Genomic DNA, 25390 nt, shown 5'->3' with positions numbered 1-25390 from the left:
TCTTACCCTTAGGTTCTTCATGAGATTAGATCACTCCCTAACACCATACACAAAAATAAGCTCAAAATGGATCAAAGACCTAAATGTAAAGCCAGAAACTGTCAAACTCTTAGAGGAAAACATAGGCAGAACACTCTATGACATAAATCACAGCAAGATCCTTTTTGACCCATCTCCTAGAGAAATGGAAATAAAAACAAAAATAAACAAATGGGACCTAACATCAGAGTTTTGAGCAGTGAAAGGTTTATTGCAGGGCCAAGCAAGGAAAACGAGTGGCTCTTGCTCAAAAACCCAATCTCCCTGATGGTTTGGGGGAGGAAGCTTTTATATGCAAAATTTGGTGTGAGAGCTGCAGGGTGTGTGATTTTCTCTGATTGGTTGGTGGTGAGGTAACAGAGGGTTTCCAGGAATCTTGTGCTCAGTCTTAAGTTACCATTCTCCACCTTGGTGGGGGCCTTAGTTCCTGCAGAACTCAAAGATATTGTATATCCCTTTAGGAGGAATCAGGGTCTTGCTTTAATTGCTTCATTATAGTTTTTTGATAGTTCCACCTTTGTTTCTGCATTCCCTTACTTTCCTGATTAGCAACTGTTTGAATCTGCTCTTTGGAATTCAGGAAGGTCGAGGAGGCTGATCCTTTTTCATGATAATAAACAAATGGGGGACACAGAAAAGTTTGTGTGCCCAGGTGGTCACCACAGTGTCCTGCTCAGTTTCAAACTGATCTACAGATTTAATTCAATCCTTATAAAAATCTCAGCTGCTTTTTGTTTTCTTTTCAGAGACTAACTGATCCTACAATTCATATGAAATTGCGAGTGTCACAGAATAACAACAACAACAAAACAAACATTTTTTGAGGACAAAATTGGAGGACTCAAACTGAAACTGCACAGTTCAGATTGGGATTTGAACCCATGTGCCAGGACTCGAACCCAGCTAAAACCCAGACTGGGATTTGAACCCAGGTGCAGGAACTTGAACCCAGTCAACCAAAACTCAGATTGTGACTTGAACCCACAACTTTTAATAGAGATCACACACCTGGTCTCAGAACTTAATGAAGCTCAGGTTTTTGATGTCTCATAACAGGAAAAATTCAGTGAGAGACAAAGGGATAGTTAAGAAGTGCATTTATTTAGAGAGAAACACTCCACAGACAGAGTGTGGGCCATCTGAGAAGGCGAGAGACCCTGAAATAGGGTGTGGTTAGTTTTATGGGCTGGGTAATTTCATAGGCTAGTGAGTGGAAGGATTATTAAAACTATTTCAGGGAAGGGGTGGAGATTTCCAGGAACCGGGTCACTGCCCACTTTTTGACCTTTTATATTTGGTTTCAGAACTATCATGGTGCTGGTGGGTATGTCATTTGACATGCTAATGTATTAAAATGAGCATATAATGAGTCTCAAGGTCCACTGGAATTTGAATCTTCCACGATCTTGAACCTAGTTGATTCTAACCAGTTTTTGTCATGTCCTATGGTATGTCATTTTTTTAAAGGTTGTGCCCTGCTCCCTTCCCTCCTGTTTCAAAACCTCCTAGTTTCCAAACTTGCTACAAAACTGCAGTAATCTAGATAATGTGGTACTGGTATAAGGATGCACATATACACCAGAAATGTAACTGATACTCCAGAAATATAACCATACATTTATGTTGAATTCCTTTTTGACAAGGGTGCATAGTATATCCAATGGAACCAGGCTTTTCAACACATGGTGGCTGGAACAATAGGATATCTAATGCAAAAGAATGAAATTTTATCCCTAACCATACAATATATAAAAATTAACTCAAAATGTATCAAAGATGTAAATGTAAGCTAAAACTATAAAACTCTTAGAAGGAAACATAGGTGAAAAAATGTGTGACCTTTTATTAGGCAAAGTTTTCTTAGACATGACACCAAAATCATAAGCAACAATAATTAAAAGATAAATTGGATCTCATCAAAATTGAAAATTTTTCTGCATCAAATGACACTAGAAAGAAAGTGAAAATAAAGTCCACAGAATAGTAGAAAATGTTTGTGAATCATATATCTGATAAGGATCTGGTACCAATACTGTATAAATTATTCTTACAATTCAAAAAATAAATGACAAGTGACCCAGTTAACTGAGCAAAGCAAACATAAATGATTAATAAGCAAATAAAAAGATAATTGACATCATTAGTCTTTAGGGACATGCAAATCAAAATCAATGAGATATTACTTCACAACCATTATCACTATAACAATTTTTAAAAGGGCATATACAAGTGTTCATGAAGATGTACAGAAATTTGATTGTTCATGCATTGCTGATGAGAATGGAAAATGGTGCAGTCACTGTGGAAAATAGATTGGCAGTACTTCAAAGAGTTAATTAATTACCATATGACCCAGCAATTCCACTCCTACAGATACATCCAAGATAGTTGAAAACATATGTTCAACAAAAACTTGTACAAAACTGTTAATAGCAGCATTATTCATAATAGACAAAAAATAGAATGGATCAAAATATTCATTAGTTTATGAATATAAAAAATGTAGTATATCTATACAATGTTATATTAATTAGCCATAAAAAAGAATGAAGTACTGCTACATGCTACAACACTGGTGAATCACAAAATAATATGCTGAATGAAAGAAACCACACATAAACGGCAATATTATACAATTTCATTTTAATTAAATGTCACAAATAGCCAGATAGATAGAAACAGAAAGTAGATTAGTGATTGTCAGGGAATGGGGTGGAGGAGAACTGGTACTAACTGCTAATGGGTATAAGTTTTGTTTTGGGGCTGAAGGAAATGTTCTGAAAATAAATAATGGTGATGGTTATACAACAGAGCAAAACTTCTAAAACCAAATTAAGTGTATAATTGAAAGTCATGAAGTTTTTGGTGTGCCAATGATATCTCAGAAAACATACACCATGACCAAGTGAGATTTATCTCTGGAATACATGTTTAATTTGGCATCTAAATTTTTTTTTAATTTTATATTGAAGTATAGTTGATTAACAATGTTGTGTTAGTTTCAGTTGTACAGCAGTGTTTTAACTTATACATATACATGTATCTATTCTTTTCCAAATTCTTTTCCAATTTAGGTTATTACAGAGTATTGAGTAGAGTTCCCTCTGATATACAGTAGGTCCTTGTTGGTTATCAATTTTAAATACAGCAGTGTGTAAATGTCAGTCCCAAACTCCCAATATATACCTCCCCCGAAACCTTCCCCCCTGGTAACTATAAGTTCTCTTTCTAAGTCTGTGAGTCTGAAAATAAGTTCCTTTGTACCATTTTTTCGATGCTGCATATAAGTGATATCATATGATATTTGTCTTTCCCTGTCTGACTTACTTCACTCAATATGACTATCTCTAGGTCCGTCCATGTTGCTGCAAATGGCATTGCTTCATTCTTTTTTATGGCTGGGTAATATTCCATTGTATATACATACCACATCTTCTTTATCCATTCATCCATCAATGGAAATTTAGGTTTCTTCCATGTCTTGGCTATTGTAAATAGTGCTGCTATGAATATTGGTGTGCATGTACCATTTTGAATCATAGTTTTCTCTGGATATATGCCCAGGAGTGGAATTGCTGGATCATATGGTAGCTCTATTTTTAGTTTTTTTTAAGGAATCTCCATACTGTTCTCCATAGTGGCTGTACCAATTTACATTCCCACCAACAGTGTAGGAGGGTTCTCTTTTCTCCACACCCTCTTCAGCATTTATTGTTTATAGGCTTGTTGATGATGGCCATTCTGACCAGTGTGAGGTGATATCTCATTGTAGTTTTGATTTGCATTTCTCTGGTAATTAACGATGTTGAGCATATTTTCATGCGCCTCTTGACAATCTGTATGTCTTCTTTGGAGAAATGTCTATTTAGATAGTCTGCCCATTTTTTGATTGGGTTGTATGTTTTCCTGATATTGAGCTGCATGACCTGTTTGCATATTTTGGAGATTAATGCCTTGTAAGTTGCACTGTTTGCAAATATTTTCTCCCACTCTGTGGGTTGTCTTTTCATTTTGTTTTTGGTTTCTTTTGCTGAGCAGAAAATTTTAAGTTTAATTAGGGCCCACATGTTTATTTTTTGTTTTTATTTTCATTACTCTAGGAGACAGACCAAAAATGATACCAATGTGATTTATGTCAGAGAGTGTTCTGCCTGAGTTTTCCTCAAAGAATTTTATAGTATCTGGTCATACATTTAAGCCATTAGTTAATTTTTTTTTCTTTTTTTTTTGCGGTACACGGGCCTCTCACTGTTGTGGCCTCTCCCATTGTGGAGCACAGGCTCTGGATGCGCAGGCTCAGTGGCCATGGCTCACGGGCCCAGCCACTCTGTGGCATGTGGGATCTTTCAGGACCAGGGCACGAACCCATGTCCCCTGCATTGGCAGGCGGACTCTCAACCACTGAGCCACCAGGGAAGCCCCATTAATTCATTTTGACTTTATTTTTGTGTATGGTCTTAGAGAATGTTCTAATTTCATTCTTTTACATGTAGCTGTCCAGTTTTCCCCACACTACTTGTTGAAGAGACTGTCTTTTATTCATTGTATATTCTTGCCTCCTTTGTCATAGATTCATGGGTTTATTTATGGACTTTCTATCCTGCTCCATTGATCTAAAGTCTGTCTTTGTGCCAGTACCATACTGTTTTAAGGACTGTATCTGTATAGTATAGTCTGAAGTCAGAGAGCCTTGTTCCTCCTGCTCCATTTTTCTTTTTCACATTATTTTTGGGTATTCAGGGTCTTCCATGTTCCATACAAATTGTAAAATGTTTTGATCTAATTCTGTGAAAAATGCTATAGGTAATTTGATAGGGATTGCATTAAATCTGTAGATTACTTTCAGTAGTATAGTCATTTTGAAAACATTGATTCTTCCAATCCAAGAACATGGTATATCTCTCCATCTCTTTGTGTCATCTTTGGTTTCTTTCATCAGTATCTTATAGTTTTCTGTGTACAGGTCTTTTGCCTGCTTAGATAGGTTTATTCCTAGGTACTCTATCCTTTTTGATGCAATGGTAAATAGTATTGTTTCCTTAACTTCTCTTTTTGATCTTTCATTTTTAGTGGATAGGAATGCAAGAGATTTCTGTGCATTAATTTTGTATCCTACAACTTTACCAAATTCATTGACTAGCTCTAGTAGTTTTCTGGTAGCATCTTTAGGATTTGTATGTATAGTATCATGTCATCTGCAAACAGTGAAAGTTTTACTTATTTTTGTCCAATTTGGATTCCTTTTCTTTCTTTTTCTTCTCTGATTGCTGTGGCTAGAACTTCCAAAACTATGTTGAATAATAGTGGTGAGGGTGGACACACTTGTCTTTTTCCTGATCTTAGAGGAAATGCTTTCAGTTTTCATCATTAAGAATGATGTTTGCTATGGGTTTGTCATATATGGCCCTTTTTATGTTCAGGAAGTTTCCCTCTGTGCCCACTTTCTGGAGAGTATTTATTATAACTGGGTGTTCAATTTTGTCAAAAGATTTTCCTGCATCTATTGAGAAGAATATATGGTTTTTATTCTTCAGTTTGTTAATGTGGTGTATCACATTGATTGATTTGCGTATATTGAAGAATCCTTGCATCACTGGTATAAATCCCACTTGATCATGGTGTATGAACCTTTTTGTTTGTTTGTTTGTTGTTTTTGTTTTTGTCTTTTTGGTGTATGATCCTTTTAATGTGTTATTGGATTTGGTTTGCGAGTATTTTGTTGAGGATTTTTGTGGCTGTGTTCATCAGTGACATTGGCCTGTAACATCATTTTATTTGTGGTATCTTTTTCTGTTGTTGGTATCAGGGTGATGGTGGCCTCCTAGAATGAGCTTGGGAATGTTCCTTTCTCTGAAAATTTTTGGAAGAGTTTCTCTTCTCTAAATATTTGATTGAATTTGCCTGTGAAGCCATTTGGTCCTGGATCTTTGTTTGTTGGAAGTTCTTAAATCACGGTTTCAATTTCTGTACTTGTGATTGGTCTGCTCATATATTCTATTTCTTCCTGGTTCTGACTTTTAAGATTGTACTTTTCTAAAAATTCATCCATTTCTTCTCAGTTGTCCATTCCATTGGTGTATAGTTGCATGTAGTAGTCTCTCATGATCTTTGTATACTTGTGTTGTCAGTTATAACTTCTCCTTTTTCATTTCTAATTTTGTTGATTTGAGCCCTCTCCTTTTTTCTTGATGAGTCTGGCTAAAGGTTTATCAATTTTATTTATCTTTTCGAAGAACCAGCTTTTAGTTTCATTCATCTTTTTTATTGTTTTCTTCATCTCTCATTTATTTCTGCTCTGATCATTATGATTCTTTTCCTTCTACTAACTTTGGGTTTTGTTTTTTTCTTCTTTCTCTATTTACTTTAGTTGTAAGGTTAGGTTGTTTATTTGAGATTTTTCTTGTTTTCTGAGGTAGGATTACATTGCTATAAACTTCCCTCTTAGAACTGCTTTTGCTGTGTCTCATGGGTTTTGGATTGTAGTGTTTTCATTGTCATTTGTCTCAATATTTTTGATTTCATCTTTGATTTCTTTGGTGATCCATTGATTGTTTAGTAATATATTGTTTAGCCACAAACACGTTTGTGTTTTTACAATATTTTTCCTGTAATTTATTTCTAGTCTCATAGTGTAGTGGTTGGAAAAGATGCTTTCAACTTTCTTAAATTTACTGAGGTTTGATTTGTGGCCCAATATATGATCTATACTGGAGGATGTTCCATGTGCAATTGAGAAAAAAAATTGTATTCTGCTGCATTCAGATGGAATACCCTATAAATACAAAATTAAGTCTATAGTCTACCTGGTCTAATTTTTCATTTAATGCTTGTGTTTCTTTATTGGTTTTCTGTCTGGATTATCAGTCTATTGATAAAAGTGGGATGTTACAGTCCCCCACTCTTATTAAGTTACTGTCAATTTCTCCTTTTATGGCTGTTATTATTTGCCTTATATATTGAGTTGCTCCTATGTTGTGTACCTATATATTTACAATTGTTATATCTTCTTCATGTAATGGTCCCTTGATTATTGTGTAGTGTCATTCTCCTTGGATGGACCATTATGTAGTGTCCTTCTTTGTCTCTTGTAACAGTCTTTATTTTAAAGTCTATTTTGTCTGATATGAGTATCGCTACTCCAGATTTCTTTTGATTTCCATTTGCATGAAATAATCTTTCCATCCTTTCACTTTCAGTCTGTATGTATCCCTAGATCTGAAGTGGGTCTCTTGTAGATAGCATATATACTGGTCTTGGTTTTGTATCCATTCAGCCAGTCTATGTCTTTTTGTTGGAGAATTTAACCTGTCTATTTTTAAGGTAATTATTGATATGTATGTTCTTATTGCTATTTTGTTAATTGTTTTAGATGTGTTTTTGTAGTTGTTTCTTCTTCTCTTCCTTGCTTTTTCTCTTCTCTTGTAATTTGACAACTAACTTTAGTCTTGTGTTTGGATACTTTTTTTTCTTTTTTCTGTATGTATTTATTGTAGATTTTCAGTTTGTTGTTACCATGAGGTTTTGAAATAGCAAACTATATATAAAAATATTGTTTTAAGTTGCTTGTCTTTTAATTTCAAATGCATTTCCAATATCCTACATTTGTGCTCTACTCTTCTCACATTTGATGGTTTTGATAACATATTTGTGTACAGATGGTTTCCTACCTCTACTGTATGTTTGCCTTTACCAGAGAGCTTTTCCATTAGTAATTTTCTTGTTTCTAGTTGTGGCCTTTTTTTTTCTGCCTATAGAAGTTCATTTAGCATTTGTTGCAAAACTGGCCTGGTGGTGCTGAATTCTCTTAGCTTTTGCTTGTCTGTAAAGATTTTGTTTTCTCTGTTGAATCTGAATGAGAGCCTTGCTGGCTACAGTATGCTTGGTTGTAGATTTTTCCCTTTTATCACTTTAAATTCATGCCACTCCCTTCTGCCCTGCAAAAATATTGCTGATAAATCAGCTGATAACATTATGGAAGTTCCTTTGTACATTATTTGTTGCTGTTCTGTTGTGACTTTTAGTATTTTTTCTTTGTCTTTAATTTTTTTTTTTTTTTTTTTGTGGTACACGGGCCTCTCACTGCTGTGGCCTCTTCCGTTAAGGAGCACAGGCTCTGGACACTCAGGCCCAGCGGGCATGGCTCACGGGCCCAGCTGCTCCGCGGCACGTGGGATCTTCCTTGTCCAGGGCATGAACCCGTGTCCCCTGCATCGGCAGGCGGATTCTCAACCACTGCGCCACCAGGGAAACCCCTGTCTTTAATTTTTGTCAGTTAGATTACTATGTGTCTTGGTGTGTTCCTCTTTGGGTTTATCCTGCCTGGGACTCTCTGCCTTTCCTGGATTTGGGTGACCATTTCCTTTCCCATATTAGGGAGATTTTCAGCTATTATCTCTTCAAATATTTTCTCAGGTCCTTTCTCTCTTTCTTCTCCTTTTTGGACCCCTATAATGCAAATTTTGGTGTATTTAATGTTGTCCCAGAGGTCTCTTATACTGTCCACATTTCTTTTCATTCTTTTTATTTATTTATTTATTTTTATTCTGTTCTGTAGCTGTGATTTCCACCATTCTGTCTTCCAGGTCACTTATTCATTCTTCTGCCTCAGTTATTCTGCTACTTATTCCTTTTAGTCTATTTTTCATTTCAGTTATTGTATTGTTCATCTCTGTTTGTTCTTTAGTTCTATGAGGTCTTTGTTAAACATTTCTTTTAACTTCTTGATTTGTGCCTCCATTCTTTTTCCAAGATATTGGATCATCTTTAGTATCATTACTCTGAATAATTTTTTGGGTAGATTGCTATCTCCACTTCACTTAGTTGTTCTTCCGGGGTTTTATCTTGTTCCTTCATCTGGGACTTATTCCTCTGTTGCCTCATTTCGTCTTGTTTTTTGTGATTGCAGTTTCCATTCTGCAAGCTGCATGGCTGTAGTTCTTCTTGCTTCTGTTGTCTGCCCCATGGTGGATGAGGCTGTCTTAGAGTCTTGTGCAGGTTTCCTGATGGAATGGACTGGTACCTGCCCACTGGTGAGTGGAGCTGCACCTTGTCCCTCTTGTGGCCAGGGCCTTGTCAGTGTGGTGTGTTTTTCAGACAGCTGTTTATTCGGGAAGACTTTAAGTAGCGTGTCTTCTTTTTTTAATGAAGATGGAGGTTTGATAGAGGTTTTTTAAAAAAATAATTAATTAATTAATTTATTTTTATTTTTGACTGTGTTGGGTCTTCATTTCTGTGCGAGGGCTTTCTCTAGTTGTGGCAAGCAGTGGCCACTCTTCATCGCAGTGTGCAGGCCTCTCACTATCGCGGCCTCTCTTGTTGCGGAGCACAGGCTCCAGACGCGCAGGTTCAGCAGTTGTGGCTCACAGGCCTAGTTGCTCCATGGCATGTGGGATCTTCCTATACCAGGGCTCGAACCCGTGTCCCCTGCATTAGCAGGCAGATTCTCAACCACTGCATGACAAGGGAAGCCATAAGCAGCCTGTCTTCTGATATCTGGGGCTGAGGTACCACCCTGTTGGTTGTTTGGCCTTATGCATTCCGGCACTGGAGCCTACAGGCTGTTGGGTGGATCCAGGTCTTGGTACGAAAATGGCAGCCTCCAAGAGGGCTCATGCCAATGAATACAACCCAGACTACTGCCACCAGTGTCCTTGTCCCTGGAGTGAGCCACAACTGCACGCCCCCACCTCTGCAGGAGAATCTCCAATATTAGCAGGTTAGTCTGGTCCAGTCTCTTATGAGGTCACCACTTTTGTCTCTGAGTCCTGGTGCACACAAGACCTAGTGTGTGCCCTCCAGGTGTGGAATTTCTATTTCCCCTAGTCCTATGGAATTCTTGCAATCAAACCCCACTGGCTTTCAATGCCAGATTCTCTCGGGGCTTCTTTTCCTGTTGCCAGATCCCCAGGCTGGGGAACCTGACGTGGTGGTTCAGAACTTTCACTCCTGTGGGAAAAGTTCTGGGCTATAATCATTTTCCAGTTTGTGAGTTACCCACCCATCATATATGGGATTTGATTGTATCATTATTGCATCCCTCCTACCATCTCATTGTGGCTTCTTCTTTGTCTTTGGATGTAGGGTTTTTTTCTTTTTTTTGGTAAGTTCCAGCATTTTGTTGTTGGTGTTTTTTCAGCAGTTAGTTGTGATTTTGGTGTTTCCATAAGTAGAGGTGAGCTCATGTCCTTCTCTGTTATCTTGTTTCTATTCTTGGCATTTGAAATTTAAACACTGTAATATATCATTTTAATAGAATAAAGGCCCAAATCCATATGATCAGTTTTTAGATACTGAAAAAGCATTTGACAAAATCAAACATATATTCATGGTAAAACCTTTTAGAAAACTAGGAATAGAAGGGAACTTGCATATCCTGAAAAAAGGGCATCTATGGTAAATGCACATTTAACAATATTTAATGGTGAAAGACTGAAACCTTTCACCTAAGATTAGGAACAAGAAAGGACTGTCTACTGTCAGCATTTTTATTCAACAGCATCCTGGAAGCTCTGGCCAGGGCAATTGGGGAAAAAAAGAAATAAATATTTCCAGATTGGAAGGAAATGAGTAAAGTTATCTCTTTTTATAGATAGTATTAGATTGAATATAAAACATCCTAAGGAATCCACAAATAAAGTTTGTTAGAACTAGTAGATGAATTTAGAAAGTTTGCATAATATAAGATAAATATACAAAAGTCAGTTATATTTCTATACAATAGTAAAAAACATACTATAAAATGGAATTAAGAACACAATTCATTTATAATAATATAAAAAATAATAAAATACTTTGGAATAAAATTTTTAAAAAGGGTAAGACAGACAGAAAATAAGTTACTATTGTCAAAATAAATTAAACTTGACATAACTAATGAAATATTCTCCTTTGTTCATGGGTTAGAAAACTTAATATTGTTAAGTTAGGAACACTCCCTAATATCTACAGATTGAGTGCAATTGTTGTCAAAATAAGAGCAGGTTTTGTTTTGTTTTTTGCAGAAATTTAAAAGTTGATTCTGAAACTTATATGGATAATCAAATGTCCAAAATATCCTAATAATCTTGACAAATAAGAACCATGTTGCAGGACTCACTTTTCTAGATTTCTAAACTTGCTGTAATTTACTGTAATCAAGATAGTGCAGTACTGATATGAGGATAGACATATGGATAAAAGGAATAGATTGAGAGTACAGAAATAAATCTTCACATTTATTATCAGTTGGTATTTGACAAGGGTGCCAAGATAATTCAATAGAGAAAGAATAGTCTTTATTTATTTATTATTATTTTTTTGTGTGTGGTATGCGGGCCTCTCATTGTTGTGGCCTCTCCCGTTGCGGAGCACAGGCTCTGGACGCTCATGCTCAGCGGCCATGGCTCACGGGTCCAGCTGCTCTGTGGCATGTGGGATCTTCCCGAACTGGGACATGAACCTGTGTCCCCTGCATCAGCAGGCGGACTCTCAACCACTGTGCCACCAGGGAAGCCCAAGAATAGTCTTTTTAACAAATGATGTTGGGATAACTAGATATCCACATGCACAATTGGACTCATTTCACTTTATATTAAAAAGTAAACCCAAATCAGTCATATACCTATATATGAAAACTAAAATATAAAACTCTAAGAAGAGAATATAGGAATAAATCTTTATGATCCTGCATTAGGCAATGATTTCTTAGATATGACATCAAAAACATAAGTAACAAAAGAAAAAATAGATAAACTGGACTTCATTAAATTAAAAATTTTCCTACTTAAAAAAACAATATCAATAAAATGATAAAACAACCCACAGAATGGGAGAAAATGTTTGTAAATTATATAACTTATAACGGACATGTATATAGAATATATATACAGCTCAACAATAGAAAGACAAAGCAATTAAAAACTGGGCAAATAATTTCAATAGACATTTCTGCTAAGAAGGTATACAACTGACCACAAACACATAAAAATATCCTCCAAATTTGGAACATTCCAAATAATGTTCCAAATTATTAGTTCTTGGGGGATGAAAGTGAAATCCACAATGACATATCTCTTCACCTTCACTAAGATGGTGAAATGAAAAAGACAGACAGAAACAGGTGTTGGAAATATTTAGAAAAGTAGTACATACCTTCACACATTGCTGGTAGGATTGTGAAACTGTACACCTGAAACCGAGAAGAACCCTTTGGGGCTCCTTGGCATGGAAGCCTTTCTGTGTCTCCCATTTCTTGTTTGTAGGGAATAGGTTTCAGCCTCCATGACCTCCCCTGAGTTCCAAAGGACAGATTTGAAAAGTTGCTAACCAAGGAAAGGAGGGGAATCAAAGACAAGGGAGGAGCAGTCAAGAAACAATAGTGCAACCTTGGGACAGGATCATGGTTCCACCTCAATGGATATAACAATATCCATTGTTAGATATAACAATATCTTTCCAGAACTAAAACCCCGAACAGAAGGAAGATGCTAACTACTTCAAGAAGTGTTTTTCGTTCCAGAGAGAAAGTCAACCTCAAGAACCACAGAAGCTCCTCTGGAGACTACGTGAAGCCAGATTAAAAGAATGCAGGTCCTGCACACAACTTTATCCTTATCAGCAACTCCACCCTTGAACCATTGCTGTAAAACTCCTCACCAAATCCCCCTGGGTTGGGACACAGTTTTGATGGCATGAGCCTACTATGCCCCCCTTTGCCTGGCAACACAATAAAGCTATTATTTTCTACTTCAACCAAAACTCTGTCTCTGAGATTCAGTTAGACACTGATGTACAGAGACCAAGTTTCGGCATCACAGCCATTTAGAAAAACAGTTTTACAGTTTTTCAGGATGTTAAATTGAGTTACCATATGTTGTGGGTAGAATGGTATCCCATCTAAAGATATGTAGAAATCATGACCCCCAGTATTTGTTAAAATGACGTTATTTGGATAAAGGTTTATTGCATATATAATCAAGTTAATATGAGATTATTAATGTATGATGTAATGCAATATAACTGTGTCCTTATAAAAAGATGAAAGGCCATGTGAAGACAGAGATGCACAGGGAGACCACCATGTGACAACAGAGGTAAAGATTGAAGTAATATAGCAGGAAACCAAGAAATGCCAAGGATCAACAGCCACCACCAAAAGCTAGGACAAGGCAAGGAAGGATTTTACTCAGTCTCAGAAAAAGCATGGTCTTGCTGATAACTTCATTTTGGACTCTAGCTTCCAGAACAACCATAAGAGAATAAATTTCTGTTGGTTTAAGCCACCCAGGTTATGGAACCTAATACACACTATGACCCAAAAATTTCACTCCTATATACCCAAGAGAATTGAAAATATATGTCTAGACAAAAGTTTATACATGAATGTTCATAGAAGCATTATTCATGATAGTCAAATGGTGAAAACAAACCATATGTTCATTAAATAATGAATGGATAATCAAAACATGGTATAAGTGTAAAATGAATAGTATTTTGTAATAAAAAGAAATGAAATACTGATATATGTCCCATCATGGATAAATCTTTAAAACATATGCTAATTGAAAAAGTCAGTCACAAAAGGTCATCTATTATATGATCCAATTTATATGAAATATTCAGATTAGACAAATCTATACAAGCAGAATATAGATTCATGGTTGCTTAGGATTGGTGTGTATGTGGGAGGTGTAATGGGGGATAGGGGCAACTGCTAAAAGGTATGGGGTTTCTTCTGTGGGTGAGGAAATGTTCTCAGATTGATTGTGGACAACTTTGTGACTATACTAAAACCACTGAATAATACACTTTGATGAATTTTATGGTATGTGAATTATATCTCAATAAAGTTATTAAAATATTAAAAGATGACCAAAAAATGGAGAAGTGTTCACTTTGAAACAAAATAAAGGCAATAAGCTTGTTCTAATTATGTCTTCAGGTAAAAGTAATACTACTATCAAATAGTCCCCATCTGGTCTCATATTTCATTTATTAATCTCTACCTTATCTTGATCTCCTCCATTGTGGCATATTCATATACTCTCAGGGTCCCTTGATGCCTTTTAGAGCATCATCCCTATGCCTCATTGAGATTGATTTGGACTGTTTGTAAAGCTAGAAATCCTAGATAGATTTACATACCACTTCCTGTCAGTTGAAGTAAATTATTACATATGGTCCAAGATTTCATAGTGAGGGCTGGGAAAGATTTGGGCTTTTGAGGCAAAACTTTTCAGATTCTGTGGTTTTTTTTGAGGGGCTAAGTTCTGCCTCTTGTACAAGTATTTTCTTTTCTAAGTCATGACCCTCTTAATTAAATATTAATACCTCTAAACTATAATAAATAGAGCAAATTTGTCCTGACACTTGAAGAGGTGAGACTGGAATCAGCAGTTTTTCTCTTACTGAGATATTGTGATTTATAATAAGAAATATATATTTGGTAGTCTTCTTGTTTCTGGCACCAAAAAACAAGGGTTTTAAACTCTTGGAATTCCCTAAGTGATGAAAGCCGTTAAAGTGCCTTTTGTTATGTTAATGAGGTGACATTTGGGCCACCTAGGAATGGGGTTTCCGATTGCCAGGGGAACAGGTCTTGTGATTAGAAGGTTGTAACTTTCACCCTCTCATCTGCAGGGAGGGGAGAGAAACTGGAGATTGAATTGACACTCAATGGTAAATGATTAAATCAATCATACCTATGAGTGGTTATTGCTAGAATTCCTATCCCCAAAAAAAGTCTTTGCCGGTATTTTTATATGAAGCTTAATGAATAGTTTAAGGAGACTGTAAACATTTGCATAACTGAAGTTACCTGAAAATTCAAAGACCATTGGTAAGTAACATATCTCAAAATGAACTGTTGTATTAAAGGTCTTAAAATAGTAAAAAGAAAAAAATCATACCTATGTAATAAGGCCTCCATAACCCCCCTAAAAGACTGTGTTCAAAGAACTTCTCAGTTGGTGAACATGTGGAGATTCAGGGATAGTGGCCCACATGTACAGAGTATATACTTTCTGAGCCCTTTCCCCATACCTTGCCCTAGGCATCTTTTCCATCTGACTTTTCCTCAATCATATCCTTTTTTTTGATAAACAATAATCTAGTAAGTAAAATGTTTATCTGACTTCTGTGAGCCACTCTAGCAAATTAATTGAATCCAAGGAGAATGTTGGAAGCTCAAATCTATAGCCAGTTAGTCAGAAGCACAGTTGATAACTTGGGGTTTGGATTGATAACTGAATTCAGTTGGGGGAGGGAGCAATCTTATAGGACTGAACCTTAACCTGTGGAATCTGATGCTGTCTCTGAGTAGATAGTGTCAGAATTGAGTTGAGTTGTAGGACACCCAACTGGTGTCCAGAGAACTGCTTATTGGTGGTGTGGCAACCCCATTCACCATGATGAAATTGGAATGTAGAACCTATTTACCCACGCTTTTTGAATTTTGATTATAAGCTCTCAACTTCTTAGAGGAAATTCCATCAATTTTTTTCTTTGCTTTCCAGTTCTTCAAGCAACTTCAACCTTTATCAATTCCTAGCCTTATTTTTAAAAAATTGCTTTCCTTCTTGCTCTCTATTTTTTCCATTATGAAGCCCCAAATGCTAACTGTACCTGAAGGCAAGTTACTGCTTACTGAATATTCTCTTGGTCTTGCAAAAATAAGTTTACATAAGATGACCAAAAGTAAGTTTATATACTATGTCCAAGAACAGGAAACTCCGTTAACACAGCATCCATTAAAATCTTCATAAATTATATTTTTAAGTATGTCTCTCTAGTCTTAGTCAAGTTAGTCTAAGATCATTTGCATTGTATTATTCTTCCTGGGTGTTTTTTTTTTTTTTCCGGTATGCGGGCCTGTCACTGCTGTGGCCTCTCCCGTTGCAGAGCACAGGCTCTGGACGCGCAGGCCCAGCGGCCATGGCTCACGGGCCCAGCCACTCCGCGGCATATGGGATCTTCCCGGACCGGGGCACGAACCCGTGTCCCCTACATCGGCAGGCAGACTCCCAACCACTGCGCCACCAGGGAAGCCCCTTCCTGGGTTTTTAAGGAGTATTCAATATGTGGATTTGAGAACAGGAGGGATAATTACTTTTCTTAGGGGAAGTCTGGCTAACCTTCACCTCTCCACTGCAGCAGGTAATTTTCAGCATCTGTTTACAAATTGCAACTACCTGAGAATTTGTCTTCAACTTAAACAATTCCTTCCACTCAGTAGCATATAGAATTAGCAATATGCCTGACTGGTTAATAATTCAAAAATGCAAGCCAAAATTGATTCAGTAGTCTTTTGCTGGTATTTCTCTGTAAACTCCCTAACTCAACAGAACATCTCCAGGATTCCATAGTCAACTTGGCATAGTCTCCAGCCACGTGTTATTATTTTTCTTCAAGTAACCATTGGTTTTAACTGAGTTACTTTAATGGAGTTAATACAGCATCTGTTTCTTCAGATAGACACAGAAACATGAGAAGGCTTTCCAGTGACAGGAAAAAAAAAGCTTACTATTTTTAATCCAACCATTATTATCTCTCTCTTTTTTTTTTTAAAGGTGTCTTTTATTTTATTTTATTTATTTATTTATTTTTTTTGCGGTACGCGGGCCCCTCACTGTTGTGGCCTCTCCCGTTGTGGAGCACAGGCTCCAGACGTGCAGGCTCAGCGGCCGTGGCTCACGAGCCCAGCTGTTCCGTGGCATGTGGGATCTTCCCGGACCGGGGCACGAACCCGTGTCCCCTGAATCGGCAGGCGGACTCTCAACCACTGCGCCACCAGGGAAGCCCTATTATCTCTTTTTTAAAAGACTATATAGATTTAGCTTATATTAGATCTGTCCACAAGAGGCAGGGCATAGAATTTTGCTTAATTTTCCTTCCATCTGGCACTTCCTGTCTATTCACTTAGTCATTTCCCCCAGGTCTAAGTCTATTATCTCCAAATTTTATTGATAAGATTTATGTTGCATAAAGTGTTACTTCATAACAAAGATGGGTAGGCAGACATTTTGACATCAAGTTCTCATTATGTTTTTCCAACTTCTCCTTTCTAGTCCTTATGATATATGAGTCTGAATGGCATTTCTGCTTTGATGACACCTATCCAAGATAACACAGAAGTTTGGATTATCAAATTAAATTTATCAGGATTAAAGATTATACCCACTATCTAGTTTTCCTATCTAAATTATCACAGGTGTTAGTTATGCAAAAGTGAAGTAGAAAAAATCCAGGATCAATCATGCAGTTCTCTTAGTCCTTTCTCATTTTACATGGACATGCTCTAGCTCAGATTAAAATGTGAGGTCCCCAAGTGATGTTGAAAACAAGCAGGACTCTGTGGGGTTTCTGGGTATGGAAGCTTTTCTGTGTCCCCCATTCCTTGTTTGTAGGGAACAGAATCCAGCCTCCATGACCTTCCCTGAGTTCCAGAGGGCAAGTTCAAACAGTTGCTAATCAGGTAAAGGAGGGGATGTGGAGACAAGGGAGGAGCAGTCAACATAAAATAGTGCAGCCTTGGGGCAAGGTGCTGGTTCCACTTCTAGGGATGTACATAACAATATCTTTGAGCTATTCACAGAATTAGAAAACCCCAACAAATGAAGGGTGTTAGAATTCTTCATCTGAGATTAAAGGAACCAGAGAAGTTCATCAAGATTAGGAGACCACCTGAGGCCAGATTAAGGGAGTGCAGACCCTGCACACACCCTAATCTTATCAGCAACCCCACCCTTGAACTATTGTTATAAAACTCCTCACAGAAACCTCCTGAGTTGGGACACATATTTTGTAAGGGGCACGAACCTACTGCGTCCCCCTTTGTCTGGCAAAGCAATAAAGCTATTCTTTTCTACTTCACCCAAAACTCTCTCTCCAAGATTTGATTTGGCACCAGTGCACAGAAGCAGAATTTTCGGCATCAATGTGTGGAATTATATGAATTACACAGAAGGGAGCTCTTTCGCTCATGAAATATCTCCATTTTATATTATGATACTACATAGAATGGATTCCAGCTTTCTTTTTTACTATAAGGAATCCTGGGCAGAGAAGGCACCTTCTGCTAAATGAATTTCTTAAATAAGGACTTTCCCACTAGCAAATATCAATAGCCTGTTTGCTAGGAAATCTGTCATTAACATTTGTCCTGGTCCTCTTATGAATTGCTTCTGTCTTTTCTGAGGAATTCCCCATAGTAAAGGGAGAGAGTGGATTACTGGCCTGCTGCAAACCATTTCCTTTAAACACACAGACATACATCAAAATTCAGAACCTTATTTAATTGTGAAATACTAGAGATAATCCTAATAATAAAACTTGGATAGTCACAACCTCTACTATTAATATTAACTTGTATCTATTAGTCAATACAATTTTAGACAAGAAAAAGTAACTGGAAATATAAGAAAATGTAAACATATCTCTCTTGGCATATATTAAGACTATATATATATGGAAAATCCAAGAGAAGCAATAGAAAAACTAAAAAACTACTATAAGAAGATAATTTAATAAAGTAGCAGAATATAAATTTAACATAAAAAATACATAGCCACTGGAAAGGTAAATGAAAAATAAAAATGCTTTCCTATAGAATATTGGAAGGAAAAGATTGGAGGGGAAAAATATAGATGGGATATTTCTATGAATATATATATATTTTGCATAGTGTTGATTTTGGAAACAAATAAATCTTATGCATAATCAAAGTAAGATTAACTAAAATATGTATTTTCTAAAAATAGAAAATGTATCACAGCAAATGTACATACTGTGTATATAAATTTAATGGCAAACCTCACAGTGAAATAATTACTTCAAGTTGATGGAGTTCAGAACTCACTACCCAAAAATATGGCACCTTGGCATATTAAAAAATTTAAGCTGAAAGAGTATGAGAAAATATGCCATATTTTTTGGTATCGTGTCCTGAACTCTGCCAGAAGGAACCAGAGCTGTTTGAAAGAGTAACTGATTCAGGTTTGGAGCAAGAAATATGTAAGATGTAACTATCTGAGCAACAAAAATGTTAATAAATACAACTTATAGGCACATATTTAATATTTAAATCCTGTATTAAATCCTAATACAGGATTTAATTAATCCTGTAATCCCTTTTGAGTAATCACTAAATTCTTATTAAATGATTAGAGGTAGTCCCTTTCTACTTATATATCACACCAATCTTGAGGCTTCTACTCTTCTTCAATTTGGTACTTTTAGTAAGTGTATTAACTAGCCAAAAAATTCAGGCTTGCCTTCAACAGTAGGTTTTCCACATATTTTCTCTGTAGGTTTATATTCTAAATTTTAGACTAGAGATTGGATCTTCTGGAAGGATCAAAGAACAGTTTCAGGGATTCAATGTAAAGAACTATATTAGGAATTCTTAGCTTCTTAGCTATAGTACTTGAGGGAACACTCATGGTTAAACACTTCCTTAGAGAGATATTGCCAGCATGAGCAGGCATCTGTTCTTGAGGAATTAAGATTTAGGATTTCCAGGTCTATTTTAGCTTGGAAATAGATAGTTTTATAAAGGTATATTGCTGATCCAATAATGGTATTTATTTGAAATATTTTTTGGCATTTTAAGATAATATTCCATTGTTTAATAGGCTTATGATGAAGCTCCCCTTTTCCCTTCTTATTCTTTCACTGTGAATTTAATAAGCTATTGTAGGGAAGCCAAATTTGCCATCTCAAATTGTCCCTTTGGCAGGAGGATTACTTTAAGCTGATTATTTTAAGAAACAGAAGACTCAGGAAATCTTTTTCTTTTAACCTCCTTCTTAGCTGTCTAAAGAATTTAGATACACAGCCAGTTCCCAGAAAAGAGGTATCAGAAAAGACATCTGCAAAGAATACGGACTAGGGGTGGTGGGGGAAACTTGGCAGGGCCTAGAGATCAGAGTCCACTAGCGTTCCATTGTCTCTGCCTAGCTCAGCAAATATTTGTTTATCAAACATTTGCTTTTCCATCTTCATGTAAATTACCTTTCTCCCCTTTGAAGTCCCAAACCACTACCTTCAACGTTCTCTTTTGTCTTTAGTTGAAGATGGTGTTTAAAGTGATGGCTACAGGCATATTGGTGAGTTACTCAGTTTTCCTGGGTCTCGCCCACGTATATATATATATATATATATATATATATATATATATATATATATATAAAATTAAACTTTTGTGGATTTTCTCCTGTTAATCTGTCTCATGTTAATTTAATTCTTAGACCAGCCCGAAGAATCTAGAAGGGTAGAGGAAAATTTCTTCCTTCCTGACACTATAACTGCTGTCACCAGGTTGACGTGCGTTGTAACAAAATAGCTTCAGCCGAGGAGGTCAACAGAAGACCTGGACCAGCAATCTCTGTCTGCGATAGTAAGTAAAGAATTGCAAACTACCACGTTAAGCTTAAGCACAAAGCAAAGTTTATTTAAGCATAGGTACACTCTCAGAGAGGGAGAGAGAGAAAGAGAGCGAGAGCAGGCTGTTTCTGAGAGCAGGCTGTTTCAGCGAAGTGAAGCAAGCAAGCCCAAAGCAAAGTTTATGGAAGCAAAGGTGCACTCTGAGAGAGAGAGAGAGAGAGAGAGAGAGAGAGAGAGAGAGAAGCAAGCAAGCCCAAAGCAAAGTTTATGGAAGCAAAGGTGCACTCTGAGAGAGAGAGAGAGAGAGAGAGAGAGAGAGAGAGAGAGAAGAGAGAGAGAGCAGGCTGTTTCTGCAAATTGAAAGCAGTATGCTTTTAAGGAGGATTTTGCAGGAAGGCAGGAGTGAGTGACAGGGGATCATTATTTGATTGACAGTCCCGAGCTATGTAACAAGTTTACTGCTGTGCATGCTCTCACCCTTGAATCAGTAAGAAACGCCCACTCGGTGGGGGCGGGGGCAAAGCCACATGAAATTTTTTTTCACATGTAGATTTTATTATAATTATGGTATAATGAGTTTGGGTTAACTATAGGTTATATGCCTGTCTGGTCTGGGCATTTGCAGCCCGGGGAAGTTCCCTCATGTTACTGTGCCCCTCTTTATCAGGATAAGCTGCCCACCACTCGACCATAGTTTCACCCATTCTGGGTGGGGTCAGGAGAGAGTCCCCAGATGGTTGGGTGTGACTCGATTATTTCTTCTTGTCTTTCTCGCCACTGTCACCTCTTTGCTGCTAATGTCTGACTAACTACCTAACAATGCCAGTTGGAAAACAAAAATATTTTAAAATCATGTTTAAAGACCTTATTTACCTAAAACTGACTTTTAAAAAATTCTGAGGACAAAACTGCTGCCAGCCATTCCAGAAAACCACAAATGTTGCCTAATATCAAGCCATCAGCCACTACAGCTGCCAACCCCCACCCCACCACCATGCACTCTGAGGGGAATTCAGGATAGAGAAAAAGAGGATGCTGGCCCTAGAGAGTTAAGATGTATATCTAAGGAATAATTTCAATGACACCTGACTCTTGAATCTTCCTATACATAGAAAAGCACTAAAATTGTTAACTTAAGATGTCTGTTTTTGTGATTAGCAGTAATCTTTTGATGTTCCACTACTTTTTTTTTCAGCAAAAATTTCTATATATTCTGTCTCCTCCCTTACCTCTTCAGAACAGTTCCTCAGAAATATCTGAGAGTCTGTCTCCTGGCATAATCAAGCAGGACCCTATGGGGCCCTCCTGGGCACAAAAGCCTTTCCATGTCCCCCATTTCCTACTTGCAGGATAAAGGTTTCAGCCTCCTAGACTTCCCAGAGTTCCAAAGAGCAGATTCAAACAGTTGCTAATCAGGGAAGTAAGGGAATGCAGAAACCAAGGAGGAACAATCAAGAAACTATAGTGTAGGGATTAAAGCAGGATCCTGGTTCCTCCTTAAGGAATATATGTAACAATATCTCTGAGTTCTTCTGTAGGAACTAAGGTTCCCACCCAGAAGAAGGACAGTAACTTTAGGCTAAGCCCAAGATCCCTGGAAGATTGGTTATCTCACCACCAACCAATCAGAAGAAAGTCACACACCCTGCAGCCCTGACACCAAATTTTGCCTATAAAAACTTCTCCCCCAAAACCATCAGGTAGTTTGGGGGGGTTTGAGTACGAACCACCCGTTCTCCTTGCTTGGACCTGAAATAAACATTTCTCTGCCCCAAACTCTGACGTTTAAGTTTGTTTGGCCTCACTGTACATCAAGTAGATGAAATTTCCTTTGGTAACACCAGGATACAGCCCTCAGTAAGATCCCCAAATAAAATATAACTTGCAACTTTTAGGTTGTGTGGTTTTTCTTCAGTCAAAACTTCATTGATTATTATATTGTTCTTGATGGTCTCTCAAATTCTTCAAAACACTTTTCCACTTGGGCAGACTATCAGAATTCAGCAGCACAATATTTCTATCATTAAAGGGAAACGTTCTCTAGGAAATATTAACAGGGAGAAAAAACTACAAGCTAATGACTCCTCATGGGAATTTAAACATAATGTCTCTATTAATTGAAACTAAGAGTAGTTTTCTGTTTTGATTTGGTTTTTACATGATTTAGGCTTAGTAGAATTGTTACCACACACAAGTTGGGTATATATACACACACACACACGTGTGTGTGTGCATATATATATATATATATATATATATATATATATATACAGAGAGAGAGAGAGAGAGAGAGAGAGAGAATGCACTTTAGCATAAAACTACTCAGATTACTAGTTAGATATTATACAAATTGCCTTTATTTATCCCTTTAATTTTTTTATATCACTGCAGTTAATTTCATAGGCTCAATAAGGAAGCAATCTTTTTTCTACCTGTATATAATAGGATAAACCAAATTTGTTACTTTGGCTTTGGCAGAGGATACACTTACTGATATATTTTATTAAATTATAACTGTACTTAATATGTGGAAACTGCATTATAAGTACTTTTCATGAAATTAATCTAGTAGTTTCCCTGTAAATTATAATCTCAGTCTTACAGGTAAAAATGTATGTCACTTCCTGGAAGGCTGAGAACATTATCAGACACTAAAGAATTTGGAGAAAGATATTTATGGATATTTCATTTGAAACTCAGAAAAGAGCCACTTTTTTGTTCATGGCTTCAAGCAGAGGAAATGATAGTGACATAATATATAAATAAATAAATGAGCATACCTTGCAATATAGATATAAACTTAGCATGTCACCCTGGATCTTTTAAATAAAAGATCTAGAACATATTTAATCTTTGACGTAGACCATATTAGTCTTTCAAAGGCTATGTAAGTCCCTAGGTTTGTTGACTGTAAACAAGGAGATTTATGTGGTTGTATTACCCCTATGTAAATAAAATAAGCCAAATATAACAAAACAGCACAATGAAAAGGCACAGACCATAAACAACATGCAATAGGTATCATTAGAGAGATTTGCTTGAAAATTCTTCCCTAACATAGGAAACTGATTTAAAGAAATAAAATCAATAAGTACATAATATTGCTGGCAACTGTGAATATAAATACATTGTATAAATTAAGTCAGTGTTCAAGTTTCCATAATATGCATGAAATTTAAAACATGATTAAGTTATTAATTAATGATATTAGCATGAAACACAAGGAAATAGATCATTTATTTGCTAAGGCAAAACTGAAATTATTATCTTGTTCAAAAGTTGAGTTGCAGAAAGACAATTGCCCCAACCTTGAGCTGGGACAGAATTTTGAGTCTAATGTGATTAGCTTCTTCTAGGAAGAATTAATATTCCACATAAAATGCTTGTAGACTTTAATAACCTTAAGACCCCCTTCTAGGACTCCTACAGAGTTGAATATCAGTCTCTGGTGGAGCCAATGACTTTAACCAGTTTCACAAATAATCTAATGCTCTGGAACTGGTTTTCATTTGATTTTTAAATTTTAGTTTAACAGGTTTCTTTTCCCTTATATAATTTTCCTACTAGATAAAATCTTCGAATGTACCTGTTTTGAAATTTCTTTCCTTGTAGCAAATTTAACATAAACTTTGACACATGCTTATACTCTATTTGGTGGAAAAAAACTCATATATGTAAATGTAAGCAGTATTATACCTGCAACATTGGTGAGGACTATGTATACCCTAAATTTTAAAGATGAGCAAATAATAGAAATATTAAATATGTGCATTAACTTAAGATCTGCATTTAATCTCCACCATCTCTATTTCCCCCACAAATGATAAGATACATCCATCATATCAATTTTTTTTTGAATTTTAATTTATTTTTAACAACTTTATTGGAGTATAATTGCTTTACAATGGTGTGTTAGTTTCTGCTTTATAACAAAGTGAATCAGTTATACATATACATATGTTCCCATATCTGTTCCATCTTGCATCTCACTCCCTCCTACCCTCCCTATCCCACACCTATAGGTGGTCACAAACCACCTAGTTGATCTCCCTGTGCTATGCGGCTGCTTCCCACTAGCAATCTACTTAACGTTTGGTAGTGTAGATATGTCCATGCCACTCTCTCACTTTGTCAAAGCTTATGCATCCCCCTCCCCGTATCCTCAAGTACATGCTCTAGTAGGTCTGTGTCTTTATTCCCGTCGTACCCCAAGGTACTTCATGACCTTTATTTATTTTCTTTTCTTAGGTTCCATATATATGTGTTAGTGTATGGTATTTGTTTTTCCCTTTCTGACTTACCTCACTCTGTATGACAGACTCTAGATCCATCCATCTCACTACAAAAAACTCAATTTTGTCTCTTTTTATGGCTGAGTAATATTCCATTGTATATATAAGCCACATCTTCTTTATCCATTCATCTGTTTATGGACACTTAGGTTGCTTCCATGTCCTGGCTATTGTAAATAGAGCTTCAATGAACATTTTGGTACATGACTGTTTTTGAATTATGGTTTTCTCAGGGTATATGCCCAGTAGTGGGATTGCTGGGTCATATGGTAGTTCTATTTGTAGATTTTTAGGGAACCTCCATACTGTTCTCCATAGTGGCTCTATCGATTTACATTCCTACCAACAGTTCAGGAGGGTTCCCTTTTCTCCAAGCCCTTTGAGCATTTTTTTTTCTAGATTTTTTTGATGATGACCATTCTGACAAGTGTGAGGTGATATCTCATCGTGGTTTTGATTTGCATTTCTCTAATAATTAGCGATGTTGAGCATTTTTTCATGTGTTTGTTTGCCAAGTGTATGTCTTCTTTGGAGAAATGTCTATTTAGGTCATCTGCCCATTTTTGGATTGGGTTGTTTGTTTTTATGTTATTGAGCTGCATGATCTGCTTGTAAATTTGGGAGATTAATCCTTTGTCAGTTGCTTCATTTGCAAATATTTTCTCCCATTCTGAGGGTTGTACTCTGGTCTTGTTTATGGT

This window comes from Lagenorhynchus albirostris, chromosome X, assembly GCF_949774975.1.
Source record: "Lagenorhynchus albirostris chromosome X, mLagAlb1.1, whole genome shotgun sequence".
Taxonomy (NCBI): Eukaryota; Metazoa; Chordata; class Mammalia; order Artiodactyla; family Delphinidae; genus Lagenorhynchus; species Lagenorhynchus albirostris.
This window is presented reverse-complemented; position numbering follows the sequence as displayed.